Source organism: Bos grunniens, chromosome 3 (assembly GCF_055505025.1).
Source record: "Bos grunniens cultivar Pamir isolate PY7600 chromosome 3, Bosgru_T2T1.0, whole genome shotgun sequence".
In the NCBI taxonomy this organism is placed as follows: domain Eukaryota; kingdom Metazoa; phylum Chordata; class Mammalia; order Artiodactyla; family Bovidae; genus Bos; species Bos grunniens.
In genome coordinates, this window is record NC_141167.1 from 40,859,668 (window position 1) to 40,879,770 (window position 20,103).

Sequence of the window (20,103 nt, forward strand, 5' to 3'; positions counted from 1 at the left end):
ATTAATCTTTAAAAATTATAAAATATAGTCCTATACAATTCTAACTTTTTGGGTTTTTTATAAGGAACAAAATTTACTTTCACAAACAAGAACCACAATAAGTTTTTTAAAATTTAGTTAAATGTGTGATTTAATTTTTGAAAGTTATTTTTCATATTTACCTTTTCATTTATTTCAGTTTTGAAACCTGTGTTGCTTTTCTAAATAGCAGGTTTGCTTGTTAGATTATTGTGTTTTATTGCACACTTATATCCGTAGAAAGAAAGACCTTTCCCATTTACTCACGGAGAAATTCTGTGATAAAGATGCCTCTGTGTTGCCAGCCTTCCTCCTCCCTGTGCTCTTGCTTAACCAGAGAAACTGTGGAGATGTGGATCCTGCCTGGACTCAGTGTCTCTTTGGACAGTCCCTGCTGTCTCATGCTTGTTCATAAAGTGAGATTTGTTCTCTCTCCTTGTGTTCTTTCATCCTTATAACTTAAACTTAATTAACTGTTACTAACTGAATAGCTAGTAAAAAATGGTCATTTTTTAAAATTTATTTTTCAGTTGGAGGAAAATTGCTTTACAATACTGTGTTGGTTTCTGCCATATAACAACACGAATCGGCCACAATTATACATATATCCCCTCCTTCTAGAGCCTCCCTCCACTCGCCTATCTCACCCCTCTAGGTCTTTACAGAGCATCAGGCTGGGCTCCCTGTGTTACCTAGCAGCTTCTCACCAGCCATCTGCTTTGCACATGATAGTGTTTATATGTCAATGCTACTTTCTGCATAAATCCTGCTGTCTCCTTCCACAACTGTATCCACATGTCCACTCTTTACATCTGTGTCTCCATTCCTTCCCTGCAGATAGATTCATTAGTACCATTTTTCTAGATTCCATATATATGCATTAGTATATGATATTTGTTTTTCTCTTTATGACTTCACTCTGTATAACAGGCTCTAGGTTAATCCATCTCAATAGAACTGGCTCAAATGCATTCTTTTTTATGGCTGAGTAATAGTCCATTGTGTATATGTACCACATCTTCTTTATCCATTCATCTGTCAAGGGACATCTAGGTTGCTTCCATGTCCTGGCTGTTGTAAATAGAGCTGCATTGAACATTTGGAGTACTTGTGTCTTTTAGAATTGAGGCTTTTTCAGGATATATACCCAGTAGTGGGATTGCCGGGCCATAAGGTAGATTTATTCCTACTTTTTTAGGTATTCTCCATACTGTTCTTCATAATGGTTGTGTCAGTTTGCATTCCTACCAACAGCATAGGAGGATTCCCTTTTCTCCACATCCTCTCCAGCATTTATTGTTTGTAGATTTTTTGATGATGGCCATTCTGACTGGTGTCAGGTGGTACCTCATTTTAGTTTTGATTTGCATTTCTAGTAATAAAAGATTGTCATGTTTTAGGAATTCCCTGTGTTTTCACTGTTTGAATGGAGGAAAAGGTCCAAGGGAAAGGAACCAAGATTTGTTTTTAACATTTACTATATGCTTTGTAATATAAACATTTGATCTTCTTAACGACCTTGTGATTTTTAAATGACCACTTTCATAATATAAGTGGGAAAGCATAAAAGGGTATATCATCTTTCAAGTTTATGCAGCTAGTAAAGGATTTCTCTGGTTCCAAAACCCTCATTATTTTCATTATACTATGGAAAATCTTATTCAGGCATGGAAGTAGTGTCATGTAGAAACTGATTGTTTGCTTTGTACTGGCAGCTGTGCATAAGGAGTAGGAGAGATGGCTATGTTGAGATATATGTTGCTATAATAATTTTTATTTCCAATGAAGCTATCACATTTAAAGAGATGACTATGTCAAGATATATATGGCTATAATAATCTTTATTTGCAATAAAACTATCACATTTAAATATTATAATTGGAATTCCAGTATTGGTGAAATTACTGGTATTGGATTATCCTTCTTGCAGATATTAAAGTTGTATCAAATATGAAACAAAAATATTTGAAGGCTCTGAAGAATAATCAAAAGCAGGCAGAGACTGAAGAAGAGCTGTTCCTTGAAAGAGGAAAACTGTATTGGATGAAATTTATGTTTCTGTGACTTTTTGCCTAGTACCACCCCACCTTATTGCCAGTCTATACAGAAAGATACAGCCTTACCAGCTTATGGAGTCAGAGAACAGAGTTCAGAACTGTTAGCAAGGCTGGAAAGTGAGGGGGAAATCACAGAAAAATCTCTATGTAAGTTCAGTCCAAATACACTTGAGTGACTCTTGAACTTTGTGTGGGGGAGACTCCAGGGGACCTTGGCAGCAAACAACAGATGGAAGGCTAAAGAGCTGTGAAGAGATGTAACTCCTTTCCAGAACAGAGGAGGTGATTTGAAGTTTGATTTCATAAAAGTTGACTCTTTATCAACACAGATGTAAAGAACAGACTTTTGGACTCTGTGGGAGAAGGCAAGGGTGGGATAATCTGAGAGAATAGCATTAAAAGATGTATATCACCATATGTGAAATAGATCGCTAGTCCAGGTTTGATGCATGAGACAGGGTGCTCAGGGCTGGTGCACTGGGATGACCCTGAGGGATGGGATGGGGAGGGAGGTGGGGTGGGGGGTTCAGGATGGGGAACACATGTACACCCATGGTTGATTCATGTCAATGTATGACAAAAACCACTACAGTATTGTAAAGTAATTAGCCTCCAATTAAAATAAATAAATATAATAAAAAAAGTTGACTCTTTCTCAATAAAAATTAGCAACCTTCAGAGTAAGATGATATAATCCATAATATCTACAAGTATATCATCCACAATATTTAATAACCAAAAATAATTAGAAAGTTGAAAAAATAAGAAAACATGACCCATGATTAGGAGGATAAGCAATTTATAGAAACTGACCCCAAGATGACCCAGAAGTTAGTGTTAGTAGGAAAGACTAACTTAAAATAACTATAATAAACAGAACTTGGAGAAGGAAATGGCAACCCATTCCAGTATTCTTGCTTGGGAAATCCCATGGATGGAGGAGCCTGGCAGGCTGCAGTGCATGGGTCGTCAAAGAGTCAAACACAACTTAATGACTAAATAACAAAAAGCCACCATCTTATGAGCAAATGCACACCCACATTGGAACCTTATGTTTTGCAAGATTTATCTCTTGAACAAGGTACAAGTTAATCCTTTTTGAGCTGTTTTTTTAATTGATTCTTTATCCTGGTGTTTAATAAGATTTTGTTTTTACAAAGTTAAAAACAGAGGACTTAAGGGGAATAGGTAAAAATGAACAGATGGAGACTTTCAGGAAGAAATATAAACTTAAACAATAGAAACTTTAAAGTACAGTATCCACCAAAAAATATGCACTGTATAGGCTTAGCAGAAGTTTGGAGGAAGAAAAAAAAAAAAAGGTTCAATTAAGATAAAGACAAATCAAAAGAAATAATTCAGTCTGAAGAACAGAGAGAGGATGAAAACCAAATCCTTATGGACCTAAGGGACAATATAATAAGTGTAAGGGACAATCTAAAATAAGTGTAATTGAGTCCCAGAAGGACAGAAGAAAGATAATTGGGCATAAAATATTTGAAAAAATCATGCTAAAAAATTTCTCACGTTCAGGTTTTAAAAAAGTACAAATTTAACAGAGGCAGAGACCTCCCTGCAAAGCAGAATAAGTGGAAACAAAGTGGAAACAAAAAATCAATATTATGTTGGTATATCAGTTAATACACTGAAAACCAAAGCTATAAAGAAGTTATCAACCAGATAAAAATAATACATTTTAAGACAGTTTCTCAGCTTTGGCCCTATTGACATTGTGCGCTGGATAATTCTTTGTTTCAGTGGGCCAATACCGTATGTTGTAGGATGCTTAGCAGCATCTTTGTCTTCTAACCACTAGATTGCCCCTCATTGATTATAATTCTCATTAAACAACTGATAAATATATGGGTAGGACTTCTCTTGTAGCTCAGTCAGTAAAGAATCTGCCTGCAATGCAAGAGACCTGGGTTTGATTCCTGGGTCGGGAAGATCCCCTGGAGAAGGAAATGGTAACCCACTCCAGTATTCTCAGCTAGACAATACCACGGGCAGAGGGGCCTGGCAGTCCGTGGGGTCGCAGGAGTTGGACTCGACTTAGTGACTAAACCACCACCAAATATTTGGGTAAAGAAAAAAGACTATATGTTTTATCTTTATTAAAGTTAATTAAAAACAAAATTGTAACATTGCATGATGGGGCTTGTAATGTATGTAGATATAACATATTTGACAACAGTACTACAAAGGACAGTATGAGGTGAATGAAATTGTTTACAGGGTAATTACATTTTACCTGAAGTAGAAAAATATTAACTCTTCAGTGGAGTGTGGTAAGTTAATGAATGTATATTGTAATCCATAGAGCAAACATTTAAAAATTCAAAAAGTATACCTAAAATGTCAACAGTTGAATTATAATGGAATTCTAAGAACATTTGATCAAGCCCAAAAAAATGTCAGGAAAGAAGAAAAAAAAAAAACAAAACAGGATGAATAGAAAACAAATAGCTAAGTAGCAAACCTTGAATGAATGATAAAGTAAAAATTAACTACATGCTCCAATTAAAGTAAAGAGATTGTCAGAATAGGCAAGACTGTATACTTTTTAATAATTTTATTTGCTTTTACTTTTGGCTGTGTGGGCTTTACTCTAGTTGCAGCGAGCAGGGGCTACTCTCTCTAGTTGCAGCACACAGGCTTCTCATTGAGGTGGCTTCTCTTGTTGCGGAGCACAGGAGGCTCTAGGGCGCATGGACTTCAGTAGCGTCAGCACATGGACTCGTAGTTCTGGCTCCCTGGCTGTAGAGCACAGGCTTAATAGTTGTGGCACATGGGCTTAGTTGCACCACAACATGTGAGATCTTCTCAGATCAGGGATTGAACCCATGTCTCTTGCATTGGCAGACGGATTCTTTACCTTTGAGCCACCAGAGAAACCCAAGACTACACTTTTACCACTTCTATTCAACAATATAAACTTGGAGCTTTTAGTCAATGAAACAAATAAAAATATATATGAAATAGGAAAGGAAAAGTAAAAATGTCTTTCTTTGTATATGACATGACTGTTTACACGAAAAATCCATAAGTAGCTAAAAAGCAACCACTAAATATAAGAAGTAAACTTTTCAAAGTCACAAGGTAAAAGGGCAGTATGCAAAGTTCAGTTCAGTTCAGTCGCTCAGTCGTGTCCGGCTCTTTGTGACCCCATGAATCGCAGCACTCCAGGCCTCCCTGTCCTTCACCAACTCCCGGAGTTCACTCAGACTCACGTCCATCGAGTCAGTGATGCCATCCAGCCATCTCATCCTCTGTCGTCCCCTTCTCCTCCTGCCCCCAATCCCTCCCAGCATCAGAATCTTTTCCAATGAATCAACTCTTCACATCAGGTGGCCAAAGTACTGGAGTTTCAGCTTTAGCATCAGTACTTCCAATGAACACCCAGGACTGATCTCCTTTAGAATGGACTGGTTGGATCTCCTTGCAGTCCAAGGGACTCTCAAGAGTCTTCTCCAACACCACAGTTCAAAAGCATCAATTCTTTGGCTCTCAGCCTTCTTCACAGTCCCAACTCTCACATCCATACATGACCACAGGAAAAACCATAGCCTTGACTAGATGGACCTTTGTTGGCAAAGTAATGTCTCTGCTTTTGAATATGCCATCTAGGTTGGTCATAACTTTCCTTCCAAGGAGCAAGCGTCTTTTAATTTCATGGCTGCAATCACCATATGCAGTGATTTTGAAACCCCCCAAAATAAAACCTGACACTGTTTTCACTGTTTTCCCATCTATTTGCCATGAAGTGATGGGACCAGATGCCATGATCTTAGTTTTCTGAATGCTGAGCTTTAAGCCAACTTTTCACTGTCCTCTTTCACTTTCAACAAGAGGCTTTTCAGTTCCTTTTTAGTTTAGTTTAGTTTAGTTTCCTTTTTAGTTTCTGCCATAAGGGTGGCGTCATCTGCATACCTGAGGTTATTGATATTTCTCCCAGCAATCTTGATTCCAGCTTGTGCTTCTTCCAGCCCAGCATTTCTCATGATGTACTCTGCATTTAAGTTAAATAAGCAGGGTGACAATATACAGCCTTGACGGACTCCATTTCCTATCTGGAACCAGTCTGTTGTTCCATGTCCAGTTCTAACTGTTGCTTCCTGCCCTGCATATAGGTTTCTCAAGAGGCGGGTCAGGTGGTCTGGTATTCCCATCACTTTCAGAATTTTCCAGTTTATTGTGATCCACACAGTCAAAGGCTTTGGCATAGTCAATAAAGCAGAACTAGATGTTTTTCTGGAACTCTCTTGCTTTTTCCATGATCCAGCAGATGTTGGCAATTTGATCTCTGGTTCCTCTGCCTTTTCTAAAACCAGCTTGAACATCAGGAAGTTCATGGTTCATGTATTGCTGAAGCCTGGCTTGGAGAATTTTGAGCATTACTTTACTAGCCTATGAGATGAGTGCAATTGTGCCATAGTTGGAGAAGGCAGTGGCACCCCACTCCAGCACTCTGGCCTGGAAAATCCCATGAATGGAGGAGCCTGATGGGCTGCAGTCCATGGGGTCGCTGGGAGTCGGACACGACTGAGCGACTTCACTTTCACTTTTCACTTTCATGAATTGGAGAAGGAAATGGCAACCCACTCCAGTGTTCTTGCCTGGAATCCCAGGGACGGGCGAGCCTGGTGGGCTTCCGTCTATGGGGTCGCACAGAGTTGGAGATGACTGAAGCGACTTAGCAGTAGCAGCAGCAACAGTGCCATAGTTAGAGCATTCTTTGGCATTGCCTTTCTTTGGGATTGGAATGAAAACTGACGTTTTCCTGTCCTGCGGCCACTGCTGAGTTTTCCAAATTTGCTGGCATGTTGAGTGTAGCACTTTCACAGCATCATCTTTCAGGATTTGAAAAAGCTCAACTGGAATTCCATCACCTCCACTAGCTTTGTTCGTAGTGATGCTTTCTAAGGCCCACTTGACTTCACATTCCAGGATGTCTGGCTCTAGGTGAGTGATCACACCATCGTGATTATCTTTGTCGTGAAGATCTTTTTTGTACAGTTCTTCTGTGTATTCTTGCCACCTCTTCTTGATATCTTCAGCTTCTATTAGTTCCATACCATTTCTGTCCTTTATCGAGCCCATCTTTGCATGAAATGTTCCCTTGGTATCTCTAATTTTCTTGAAGAGATCTCTAGTCTTTCCCATTCTGTTGTTGTCCTCTATTTCTTTGCATTGATCGCTGAGGAAGGCTTTCTTATCTCTTCTTGCTATTCTTTGGAATTCTGCATTCAGATGCTTATATCTTTCCTTTTCTCCCTTGCTTTTCGCTTCTTTTCCTTTCACAGCTATTTGTAAGCCTTCCCCAGACAGCCATTTTGCTTTTTTGTATTTCTTTTCCATGGGGATGGTCTTGATTCCTGTCTCCTGTACAATGTCATGAACCTCTGTCCATAGCTCATCAGGCACTCTGTCAGTTCTAGTCCCTTAAATCTATTTCTCACTTCCACTGTATAATCATAAGGAATTTGACTTAGGTCATACCTGAATGTCTAGTGGTTTTCCCTACTTTCTTCAATTTAAGTCTGAATTTGGCAATAAGGAATTCACGATCTGAGCCACAGTCAGCTCCTGGTCTTGTTTTTGCTAACTGTATAGAGCTTCTCCATCTTTGGCTGCAAAGAATATAATCCATCTGATTTCGGTGTTGACCATCTGGTGATGTCCAGTGTAGAGTCTTCTCTTGTGTTGTTGGAAGAGGGTGTTTGCTATGACCAGTGTGTTCTCTTGGCAAAACTCTATTAGCCTTTGCCCTGCTTCATTCCATATTCCAAGGCCAAATTTGCCTGTTACTCCAGGTGTTTCTTGACTTCCTACTTTTGCATTCCAGTCCCCTATAATGAAAAGGACATCTTTTTGGGGTGTTAGTTCTAAAAGGTCTTGTAGGTCTTCATAGAACCGTTCAACTTCAGCTTCTTCAGCGTTACTGGTTGGGTCATAGACTTGGATTGCTGTGATAGTGAATGGTTTGCCTTGGAAACGAACAGAGATCATTCTTTCATTTTTGAGATTGCATCCAAGTACTGCATTTTGGACTCTTTTGTTGACCATGATGGCTACTCCATTTCTTCTAAGGGATTCTTGCCCACAGTAGTAGATATAATGGTCATCTGAGTTAAATTCACCCATTCCAGTCCTTTTTAGTTCTCTGATTCCTAGAATGTTGATGTTCACTCTTGCCATCTCCTGTTTGACCACTTCTAGTTTGCCTTGATTCATGGACCTAACATTCCAGGTTCCTATGCAAGATTGCTCTTTACAGCATCGGACCTTGCTTCTATCACAAGTCACATCCACAACTGGGTATTGCTTTTGCTTTGGCTCCATCCTTTCATTCTTTCTGGAGTTATTTCTCCACTGATCTCCAGTAGCATATTGGGCACCTACCGACCTGGGGAGTTCCTCTTTCAGTATCCTATCATTTTGCCTTTTCATACTGTTCATGGGGTTCTCAAGGCAAGAATACTGAAGTGGTTTGCCATTCCCTTCTTCAGTGGACCACATTCTGTCAGCCTTCTTCACCATGACCTGTCCGTCTTGGGTGGCCCCACACGGCATGGCTTAGTTTCATTGAGTTAGACAAGGCTGTGGTCCATGTGATCAGATTGACTAGTTTTCTGTGATTATGGTTTCAGTGTGTCTGCCCTCTGATGCCCTCTTGCAACACCTACCGTCTTACTTGGGTTTCTCTTACCTTTGACGTGGGGTATCTCTTCACAGCTGCTCCAGCAAAGCGCAGCCGCTGCTCCTTACCTTGGTCTAGGGGTATCTCCTCACCGCCACCCCTCCTGACCTTGAATGTGGAGTAGCTCCTCTCCACCCTCCTGCGCCAGCGCCAGCGCAGCCACCGCCTCTTGGATGTGGGATTGCTCCTCTTGGCCACTCTCCTGACGTCAGGTGTGGGATTGCTCCTCTCGACCCCCGCCCTAACCTCGGGTGTGGGGTTGCTCCTCTCGGCTGCCGCTCTGACCTCGGGCGTGGGGTAGCTCCTCGTGGCCATGCTTCTGCGGGGTCCGTGGCAGTGGGCGTGCTTCTGCCACGTGGTCTGTAGCAGCCGGCGATCGCTTCTCAGCCTTTTGGCTAAGATCAAGTGTAGTATCAAGTGTAGTATGCAAAAATGAACTGTATTCCTGTGTACTAGCAGCAACAATTGGAAAATAAAGTTTTTAAAAATTTTCCATTTATAATAGCACCAAACATGAAATACATAATAATAAATTAAGAGAAGATTTATAACCTCTCTGCAATGATAACTAGAGAACAGTGCTGAGAGAAAGTAAAGAAGATGCCTATGAGTGGAGTGCTATACCACATTCATGAATTGAAAGACTTAATACTGGTATGATATCAGTTCTTCCTCCCAAATTAATCTGTTCAGTTCAGTTCAGTCGCTCAGTCGTGTCCAACTCTTTGTGACCCCTTAGACTGTAGCATGCCAGGCTTCCATGTCCTTCACTGTCTCCCAGAGTTTGCTCAAACTCATGTCCATTGAGTCAGTAATGCCTTCCAGTCATCTCATCCTCTGTCACTCCCTATTTCTCCGACCTTCAATCTTTCCCAGCATCAAGGTCTTTTCCAATCAGTTGGTTCTTACATCAGATGGCCAAAGTTATTAGAGCTTCAGCTTCAGCATCGGTCCTTCCAATGAACATTCAGGGATGATTTCCTTTAGTATTGACTGGTTTGATCTCCTTGCTGTCCAAGGGACTCTCAAGAGTTCTCCAACATCACAGTTCAAAAGCTTCAATTCTTTGGTGCTCAGCCTTCTATATGGTCTAACTCTTACATCCATACATGACTACTGGAAAAACCATAGCTCTGACTATGCAGACCTTTGTTGCTAAAGTAGTGTCTCTGCTTTTTAATATGCTGTCTGGTTTGTCATAGCTTTCCTTTGAAGGAGCAAGCGTCTTTTAATTTCATGGCTGCAGTCACCATCTGCAGTGATTTTGGAGCCCAAGAATATAAACTCTGTCAGTGCTTCCACTTTTTCCCCATCTATTTGCCATGAAGTGATGGAAGCAGATGTCATGATCTTAGGCTTTTGAATGTTGAGTTTTAAGCCAGCTTTTTCACTCTCCTCTTTCACCCTCATCAAGAGGCTCTTTAGTTCCTCTGCTTTCTGCCCATTAGAGTGGTATCATCTGCATATGTGAAGTTGTTGACATTACTCCTGGCAATCTTGATTCCAGCTTGTGATTCATCTAGGCCTGTGTTTCACAAGATGTACTCTGCATAGAAGTTAAATAAGCACGGTGACAGCATACAGCTTGTTGTACTTCTTATTCAATTTGGAACCTGTTCATTGTTCCATGTCCAGTTCTTACTGTTGCTTCTTAACTCACATACAGGTTTTTCAGGAGACAGGTAAAGTGGTCTGGTATTCCCATCTCTTGAAGAATTTTCCAGTTTGTTGTGATCACACAGTCAAAACTTTAGTCAATGAAGCAGAAGTAGGTGTTTTTCTGGAATTCCCTTGTTTTTTCTATGATCCAGTTGATGTTGGCAATTTGATCTCTGGTTCCACTGCCTTATTTAAATCCAGCATGAACATCTGGTAGTTCTTGGTTCACATACTGCTGCAGCCTAGCTTGAAGGATTTTGAGCATTACCTTGCTAGCATGTGAAATGAGCACAATTGTACCATGGTTTGAGCATTCTTTGACATTGCCTTTCTTTGGGATTGGAATGAAAACTGAGCTTTTCCAGTCCCATGGCCACTGCTGAGTTTTCTGTATTTACTAGCATATTGAATGCAGCACTTTAACAACATCATCTTTTAGGATTTGAAATAGCTCAACTGCAATTCCATCACCTCCACTAACTTTGTTCATAATAACGCTTCCTAAGGTCCTCTTAACTTTACTCTCCATGTTGTCTGCCTCTAGGTAAGTGACCATACTATCTGGGTTATTTAAGACCTTTTTTGCATAGCTGTTATATATGTCCTGGCCACATCTTAATATCTTCTGCTTCTGTTAGGTCCTTACCATTTCTGTCTTTTATCTTGCCTATAATGAAATGTCCCTTTGATATCTCCAGTTTTCTTGAAGAGATCTCTAGTCTTTCCCATTCTGTTGTTTTTCTCTATTTCTTTGCATTGTTCACTTAAGACTTTCTTATCTCTCCTTGCTATTTTCTGGAACTCTGCATTCAATTACGTATATCTTTCCCTTTCTCCCTTGCCTTTTGCTTCATTTCTTTTCTTGGCTATTTCGAATGCCTCCTCAGACAACCATTTTGCCTTCTTGCATTTCTTTTTCTTTGGGATGGTTTTGGTCACCGCCTCTTTTACAATGTCACAAACCTCTGTCCATAGTTCTTCAGTCACTCTGTCTACCAGATCTAACTCTTGAATCAACAAATATTGGACCCTAATTTTAAAACTCAAGCCTTAACTGTACTAAATAGAGGAAAGAATTTCCATTTATTATTTTAGAGATCTTAAAATTATCTGATGATAAATGAATTAAATCAATTATTCAAGATCTAGTTAATTAGAAGCCAGTTTAAAATGGGCCACTCCTCCCAATTCTGTAGTTGATCATAATAATTAATGAGAATTACCACTGAGCTACAGTTATCTGTTTTTTCAACAATTACAATTCTTAACTGTTTCAACTGTTGTTGAGAAAATCAGAAATAGAATAGTTTAAAAGTTTGTTTTGCACACTCTCACAGTGATAATTATAGTCAGCTATATAGTCCTGTTAGTTTGAAAGTACCAGTGAAGTTTGGAAAGTCAGGTTCTGAGGTGGAGATAAATAGGTACATCTGTGTCAGACAGTTGAGAGGAGCCACTCTTCTTCTCAAAGGAGAAGCCTTTGAGCTGATTTATTAAATATTTTTCAAACACCTAAATCTAATATCTAATTATAATCTGTAAATAAGATTCTTATTAGGAATATAGGTAACATGCCTCTTAAGCAGCTTTTGTTTGACATAGTCATTAGTTCTAATAACATAAAAAATAACAACTATTTCATGTCTTTCTAAGTTGTGGTTTTGGGTTCTCGTTTAACCCTTGCCATGCTGGTGTGCCCTGAATTAGGATGGCACCATTTACTTGCATGTTGTACTCTCCTGTTGCCCTTGGTTACAGGGATATTTCCTGCCAGGAATCTGACCACCTGTTGTAGGGAGTTCACTACAGAATGTATGATGAGATGGTGTGATGAGGGAAGAGGAAACAAAAACAAAAAACTGAGCAAAAAGGCCTGGCGATGTTTTGTCCTTTCATGTAGAGCCTAATGCTGCCCTCTAATGGGCAGATGATGCAGAGACTTGACAAAACATGTTTTGTGCAATGTGATAGGTCAGAATTGTGTGACAAACACTAACATTATGAAGTATTTTTAAAAACCTCAACCTACTTTAAACAGAAATTACTGAACCACAGATTATATTAGCCCAAGATAGTAACTTGGAAAGTACATTAAAAATGATTTTTGCTAAAAATTAGAATTAAGGAAAGCAAGTTGTTGAAATGTAAAGTTACTATCATAACTTTAAAATCTTTTTTTTAATAAAACAGTCTTTTAAGTGTTTGAAAAAGTCAGCAAAAGAAGAGTATACATATGAATAAATCTAAAGAGAGGTTTGAATTGCTATTCTATATGTTAGTCTAAATTTTCAAGGGATTTTAATGTTTAATGTTTGATTTTTTTAAAATGCTTTTTAAATATACTTATACCTAAAATATATAACTTGTACAATTTGATATACTGAAACTGATTAGGTGGTGATCAAATTTCGCTTCATTAAATGTAGGTGAATTTAATTCAGATGACCATTATATCTACTACTGTGGGCAAGAATCCCTTAGAAGAAATGGAAAAGTCCTCATAGTCAATAAGAGTCCGAAATGCAGTACTTGGATGCAGTCTCAAAAACGACAGGATGGTATCTGTTCATTCCCAAGGCAAACCATTCAGTATCGTAGTAAACATAGTATCATGGTATCATATGCCCTGGCCACTAATGGCGAAGAAACTGAAGGTGAACAGTTCTGTGAAGACCTACAAGCCCTTCTAGAACTAACACCAAAAAAAATATCCTTTCATCATAGGGAACTATAATGTAAAAGTAGTAGGTCAAGAGATGCCTGCAGTAACAGGCAAGTTTGGCCTTGGAGTACAAAATGAATCAGGGCAAAGGCTAACGAGTTTTGCCAAGAGAATGCACTGGTCATAGCAAACACTGTCTTCCAACAACACAAGAGACGACTCTACACATGGACATCACCAGATGGTCAACACCGAAATCAGATTGATTATATTCTTTGTAGCCAAAGATGGAGAAGCTCTATACAGTTAGCAAAAACAAGATCAGGAACTGACTGTGGCTCAGATCATGAACTCCTTATTGCAACTTAAATTGAAGAAAGTAGGGAAAACCACTAAACCATTCAGGTATGACCTGAATCAAATCCCTTATGATTATAAAGTGAAAGTAACAAATAGATTCAAGAGATTAGAGCTGATAGATAGATTGCCTGAAGAACTATGGATGGAGGCTTGTAACATTGTACAGGAGGCAGTGATCAAAACCATCCCCAAGAAGAAGAAATGCAAAAAGTCAAAATGGTTGTCTGAGGAGGCCTTACAAATAGCTGGGAAAAGAAGAGAAGCAAATAGCAAAGGTGAAAAGGAAAGATACATCCATCTGAATGCAGAGTTCCAAAGAATAGCAGACACAGATAAGAAAGCCTTCCTAAGTGATCAATGCAAAGAAATAGAGAAAAACAATAGTATGGGAAAGACTAGCAATCTCTTCAAGGAAATTAGAGATACCAAGGGAACATTTCATGCAAAGACAAACACAGTCAAGGACAGAAATGGTATGGAACTAACAGAAGCAGAAGATATTAAGAAGTGGTAGCAAGAATACACAGAAGAAATATACAAAAAAGATCTTAATGACCTAGACAACCACGATGATGTGATCACTTACCTAGAGCCAGACATCCTGGAGTGCAAACTCATGTGGACCTTAGAAGTATCACTATGAACAAAGCTAGTGGAGGTGATGGAATTCCAGTTGAGCTATTTCAAATCCTGAAAGATGATGCTATTAAAGTGCTGCACTCAATATGTCAGCAAATGTGGAAAACTCAGCAGTGGCCATAGGACTGGAAAAGGTCAGTTTTCATTCCAATCCCAAAGAAAGGCAATGCCAAAAAATGCTCAAACTACTGCACAATTGCACTCATCTCACACGCTAGCAAAGTAATGCTCAAAATTCTCCAAGCCAGAGTTCAACAGTATGTGAACTGTGAACTTCCAGACATTCAAGCTGGATTTAGAAAAGGCAAAGGAACCAGAGATAAAATTGCCAACATCTGTTGGATCATTGAAAAAGCAAGGGAATTTCAGAAAAACATCTGCTTCATTGACTACACTAAAGCTTTTGACTGTGTGGTTCACAACAAACTCATGGAAAATTTTAAGAGAATAGAATACCAGACTACCTGACCTGTCTCCTGAGAAACCTGTATGCAGGACAAGAAGCAACAGTTAGAACTAGACATGGATAGTTCAAGGACTGGTTCTAAATTGGGAAAGGAGTACAACAAGGCTGTGTATCGTCACCCTGCTTATTTAATTTATATGCAGAGTACATCATGCGAAATGCTGGGGTGAATGAAGCACAAGTTGGAATCAGGATGGCAGGGAGAAATATCAATAACTTCAGATACACAGATGATACCACCCTTGTGGCAGAAAGTGAAGAGGAACAAAAGAGCCTCTTGATGAAAGTGAAAGACGAGAGTGAAAATGTTGGCTTAAAGCTCAACATTCAGACAACTAGGATTATGGCATCCGGTCCTATTACTTCATGGCAAATAGATGGGGAAACAATGGAAACAGTGACAAACTTTATTTTCTTGGGCTCCAGAATCACTGCAGATGATGACTGCAGCCATGAAATTAAAAGATGCTTGCTCCTTGGAAGAAAAGCTATGACCAACCTGGACAGCATATTAAAAAGCAGAGAAATTTACTTTATTGACAAGAGGTCTGTGCATCAAAGCTATGGTTTTTCCAATGGTCATGTATGGAGGTAAGAGTTGGACTGTGAAGAAAGCTGAGCACCAAAGAATTGATACTTTTGAACTGTGGTGTTAGAGTCCCTTGGAGACTTGAGAATCCCTTGGACAGCAAGGAGATCAAACCAGACAATACTAAAGGAACTCAGTCCTGACTATTCTTTTTAAAGACTGAAGCTGGAGCTGAAGCTCCAATACTTTGACCACCTAATGGGAAGAACTGACTTACTGGAAAGGACCCTGATGCTGGGAAAGATTGAAGGCAAGAGGAGTAGGGGACGACGGGATGAGATGGTTGGATGGCTTCACCAATTCAATGGACATGAGTTTGAGCATGCTCCTGGAGTTGGTGAGGGACAGGGAAGCCAGTGGGCTGCTGTCCATGGGTCGCAAAGAGTAGGACATGACTGAGCAACCGAACTGAAATGTAGTATAGTACCTTTTTTGCTGTGTGTGGGCTTCTCGTTGTGGAGCATCATGGGCTTTAGGTGGACGGGATTCAGTGGCTGTGACTCCCGGGCTCTGGAACACAGGCTCTGGTGTGGAGCATGGGCTTAGTTGCTCTGCAGCATGTGGAATCTTCCTGGACCAGGGATTGAACCTGTGTCTCCTGCATGGGCAGGTGGATTCTCCACCACTGAGCCACCATGGAAGCCCTGGAGGATCAGTCTTTACATTCACAGTTAAGACTTAAAGTACTCATAAAGAAAGGCAAGTGGCTGAGAGGCAAAAAGGAACATGAAAATTGAACACATCTGCATATATATATACAAAAAAGAAACATTTTATTGTTACTCTTGAGAGTCCCTTGGATAGCAAGGAGATCAAACCAGTCAATCCTAAAGGAAACCTGAATATTCATTGGAAGGACTGATGCTGAAGCTCCAATACTTTGGCCACCTCATGTGAAGAGCCAACTCACTGGAAAAGACCTGACTCATTGGAAAAGACTCTGATGATGGGCAAGATTGGAGGAGGAGGAGAAGGGGACAACAGAAGATGAGATGGTTGGATGGCATCACCGAGTCAACGGACATGAGTTTGAGCAAGCTCCGGAAGTTGATGATGGAGAGGGACGCCTGGCGTGCCGCAGTCCATGAGGTTGCAGAGAGTCGGACACGACTGAGTGAGTCAACAACTACAGTGTCACAGAATGAAGCATGTTGGTTTTAAAACATTTTTTAACAACTAGGAAAAGAATTACATTGTTTAAATAGAACTTTAAAAGTGAACTATATTAAATGCAGAGAAGATAATCAAATTAATTCTTACTTCTTTAGTTATGAAGTCTAAAGGCTGGACTGGAAACTATAAGAAAGGTTATTATGGGTTTGACTCAGGCCTTAGGTGAACTAGTGCAACCGGTCATTTCAGGTTTTCCATCCCATCTAATTCCATTCAAGAGTCAAGACCTAGAAAAGATAAAGTGGGGTAAAGGAGAAGGTGACACTGAGGAGTCCTATATGAGCAGAATTTTCTGAAAACCAGTTTGATTTTTGTATTTAGGAATTTATGTGCAAAGTAGTTATATTTACTTTAGGAGAACATTAGTGGTAAAGCAGTATCTTTAATTTGGACTGTAGTAGATGACCCTAATCAAAATCACACTCAGCATTAACATATCCCAAAGGAATCTCCCTGAGGAATATTCAAGATTCCAGTTTCTCAAATTCTTTCAAGTACTTTTAAAATAAGCCTTTAGTTCAGTGATTGAAATGAGCTTAATATACATTGTAAGTATCAAATTTTGGCTGTCACATGGAAATAAAACAAGTTAGTCTATATTTACATGAAGATAAAAAGATTCACTTTAATAAGGGGAAGAAAATGAGATTTCTTGTTTAATCCAAAAATAATAACTGCATAGTTACAGAATGGGTTTCACAGTAAATGTGTGCAAACTTTGGATTTTTAAGAATAAGGCAGATTAGAATAATGGTGGGAATAGTAAAGTGAGAAAAATTGAGCTGGATTCATAGTCCTAATATTGCATTGTATGAGTAGTGAGTAATGTCGCAGTTATGTTCAAGTTTTTGTGACCCCGTGGATTCTCTGTCCATGGAATTCTCCAGGCAAGGATACTGGAGTGGGTAGCAGTTCCCTTCTCCATGGAATCTTCCTGACTCAGGGATCGAACCTGGGTCTCCTGCCTTGCAGGCAAATTCTTCACCATCTGAGGCACTTGGGAAGTCTTGTGATTTTAGTCAAGTCACGTAAGTTTTCTGAGCTTTTGTTTTCTGATCTCTTCAATGGAGATAATAATTTCTTCCTGTTTACTGCACAGATCCGTGATACAGTGTAGGACATCATCAAATTACATGTTATCAGTTCATACCTTTCCAAATGTACTATGGTTTGGCTGTTTTGTTGATCTGATTTCTGCCTGAATACTAGACATGCAGAACTAGAGTTATAGGGCTTCTCTCAATGTCTTTATTCTCTTCAAAGCATAAATGCCTGTTGAAATTGTTTTCTTCAGATTTTCTAAGTATGCCACTTTGTTCTTTCTCATCTGTAAATTCCTTTGTAAATGCTAAGCAAAAATTTGAATCACGTGTAATCTGTGTTTGCCCACATGCATATATCTAAAAGCATGGACAAGTTCAGTGGCCTCCTGGAGAGACCTTCTTATGCCTGTCTCTTTCATTGCCACATTTTTTTTTAATGAAGCTGCTTGAAATGAAGGGAAGTGAAGTCGCTCAGTTGTGTCTGACTCTTTGTGACCCCATGGACTGTAGCCTACCAGGCTCCTCCCTCCATGGGATTCTCCAGGCAAGAGTACTGGAGTGGGTTGCCATTGCCTTCTCTGAAGCTGCTTACTAACCTACAAATTCTAAGATGAAGCATGTCATTCTGTGTTTGTAATTAATCAGGTGTTAGCCTAGTGTTTCAGCCTGTCCATGACTTGCTTTTCCAACCTCATTTGCCACTGCTCTCTTCCATGGGCCAGCCACTGGTGCCCTGTCACTGGTGTGTGGTTCGTGCCATCTGGTTTGTCACATATTTCCTTTCTCCTGGAGAAGGCAATGGCACCCCACTCCAGTACTTTTGCCTGGAAACTCCCATGGACGGAGGAGCCTGGTAGGCTGCAGTCCATGGGGTCGCTAGAGTCGGAAACGACTGAGCGACTTCACTTTCACTTTTCACTTTCATGCATTGGAGAAGGAAATGGCAACCCACTCCAGTGTTCTTGCCTGGAGAATCCCAGGGATGGGGGAGCCTGGTGGGCTGCCGTGTATGGGGTCGCACAGAGTCGGACACGACTGAAGCGACTTAGCAGCAGCAGCAGCAGCAGCAAACTGGCCATCCTGTGTCTCTTCCTCATATCTGACCTCACCTCCAGATCTTAACTCAGATGCCATCTCATCCTGAAACATTTTCCCATATTGCTCAACACCCCCACTTCCATTTTCCCATCTCTGAAAAAGCTTTAGCACTTCACCTGTTTCTCTTTTGTATGGTGGCATGTCCTTTCAGAATTCTGTTTTGTGCTTTTTGTTTTATGTGTATATATATGTACAAACACACACACACATATTATTTTTATTTATTTATTTGGCTGTGCTGGGTCTTAGTTGCAGGATATGGGTGGGACCTTTGATCTGTGTTGTTGCATGTGGGATCTTTAGTTGGATCTTTAGTTGTGACTTTCAAACTCTTTAGTTGCTACATGTCAGGTCTAGTTCCCTGACCAGGGCCTGAATCCAGGCCCCCTGCGTTGGGAGCGTGGAGTCTTAGCCACTGGACGACCAGGGAAGTTCTTGTTTTGTGCTTTTCTTACTTCCCCTCCTAGGATATGAGCTCTTGGAGGTTTCATTCATCTCGGTAACCTCATAAGAGAGCCCAGTGCTCTCAACATTTAGTCTTTGAAGGAATAGATGTTTTATATCCTGCAAATATGAAATAGAAAGAAAAGCAGATGCTTGCGTGGTTTTATTTTCTCCTTTTTGATGTTTCTTTGATACCAATATATTTCTCCCAGAACACTAAACTTTGTTTCAAAAATCTTAATCAACAACAACAAAAATCTTAACTATCATCATTTCCTATTTAATTCATCAGTTCTTACATTAGAAGATAGATATCTTTGGTAGAGTGTATTAGAAGGATTATCTTTCTTCCCTTATCATATGGGCTACCGTAACATTCATTTTCATTTCCTTTTCTTACAGTTTCCCATGTGTCCTGGTGAAGGTTTTTGCTGAACTCATGCATCCCAGCAGGTTCTTTCTGTGAATGGTATAGCACGATTAGGAAATCCTTTGAATGAAAGTATCTAATAAATTTCCCAGCTGGTTTTTGAGAATGAAGATGGTATAGAAAGAGAGGAACACTCTGGTTGCTGTTGTGCTTTATACTCAGACATGACACATGGATTACTACACTGCAGGAAGAATCAGGGAAGAGAGCTGAGAATGTGAGATTTCCAGACTTCAGAACGACGTATCTGTTGTTTCTTGCCATCTTTGGAAAATGAGTTAGTTGAATTATACAACAGCTAGCTTTTCAAAATTAAACTAGATGGATTGATCATTTATTAGAGGAAGAAGATTAAGGAGGAAAAAAGAGTTCATTATACTGAAGCTAAGGGTGTGACAACGTTAGTGGCTATGGTCCAAAATGCAGAAAGATCACCAGACCGACAAAGGGATGAAAATAGAGAAGACAGCTGAAGAGAATGATGAAGAGGCATGATAGTGGAGAGCGAGGACTCAGAGGGAGGGCGTCCAGCTAAGTCGGTAAGCATGCGGTTTTGTTGCTGGCAGCCCTTATTGAGGTGGAATAGCTTTTTTTTTGTTGAGGTGCAGTTGATGTATAACAGGAGTTTCATATGACAACATACTGATTTGACTTTTGTATATTTTGTGAAATAATTACCACAGTAAATCTAGTTAACATCCATCACTGCAGTTATTTTTTTTCTCTTGTGATGAGAATTTTTAAGAGTAATTAACTCTTAGCAAC

General features: G+C 39.8%; 1 protein-coding gene and 1 pseudogene across 13 annotated transcripts in view; both read left to right on the forward strand.

The window, feature by feature from the left end:
* The window catches only part of RAVER2 (ribonucleoprotein, PTB binding 2), a 137,263-nt gene that overhangs the window by 90,112 nt on the left and 27,048 nt on the right, over window positions 1–20,103 (forward strand). For 4 of the 13 annotated variants that reach the window (XR_015160210.1, XR_015160211.1, XR_015160212.1 and 1 more), the window contains exon 12: window positions 19,311–19,877. The exons of 8 other annotated variants lie outside the window; for them this stretch is intronic. The gene's annotated coding sequence lies outside the window, so the exon portion shown is untranslated. Of the gene's footprint in view, window positions 1–19,310; window positions 19,878–20,103 lie in introns of those variants that run through there. One more of the 13 variants, XR_015160214.1, reaches the window with a different exon arrangement.
* On the forward strand, window positions 9,151–9,288 carry LOC147375529 (U2 spliceosomal RNA; annotated as a pseudogene).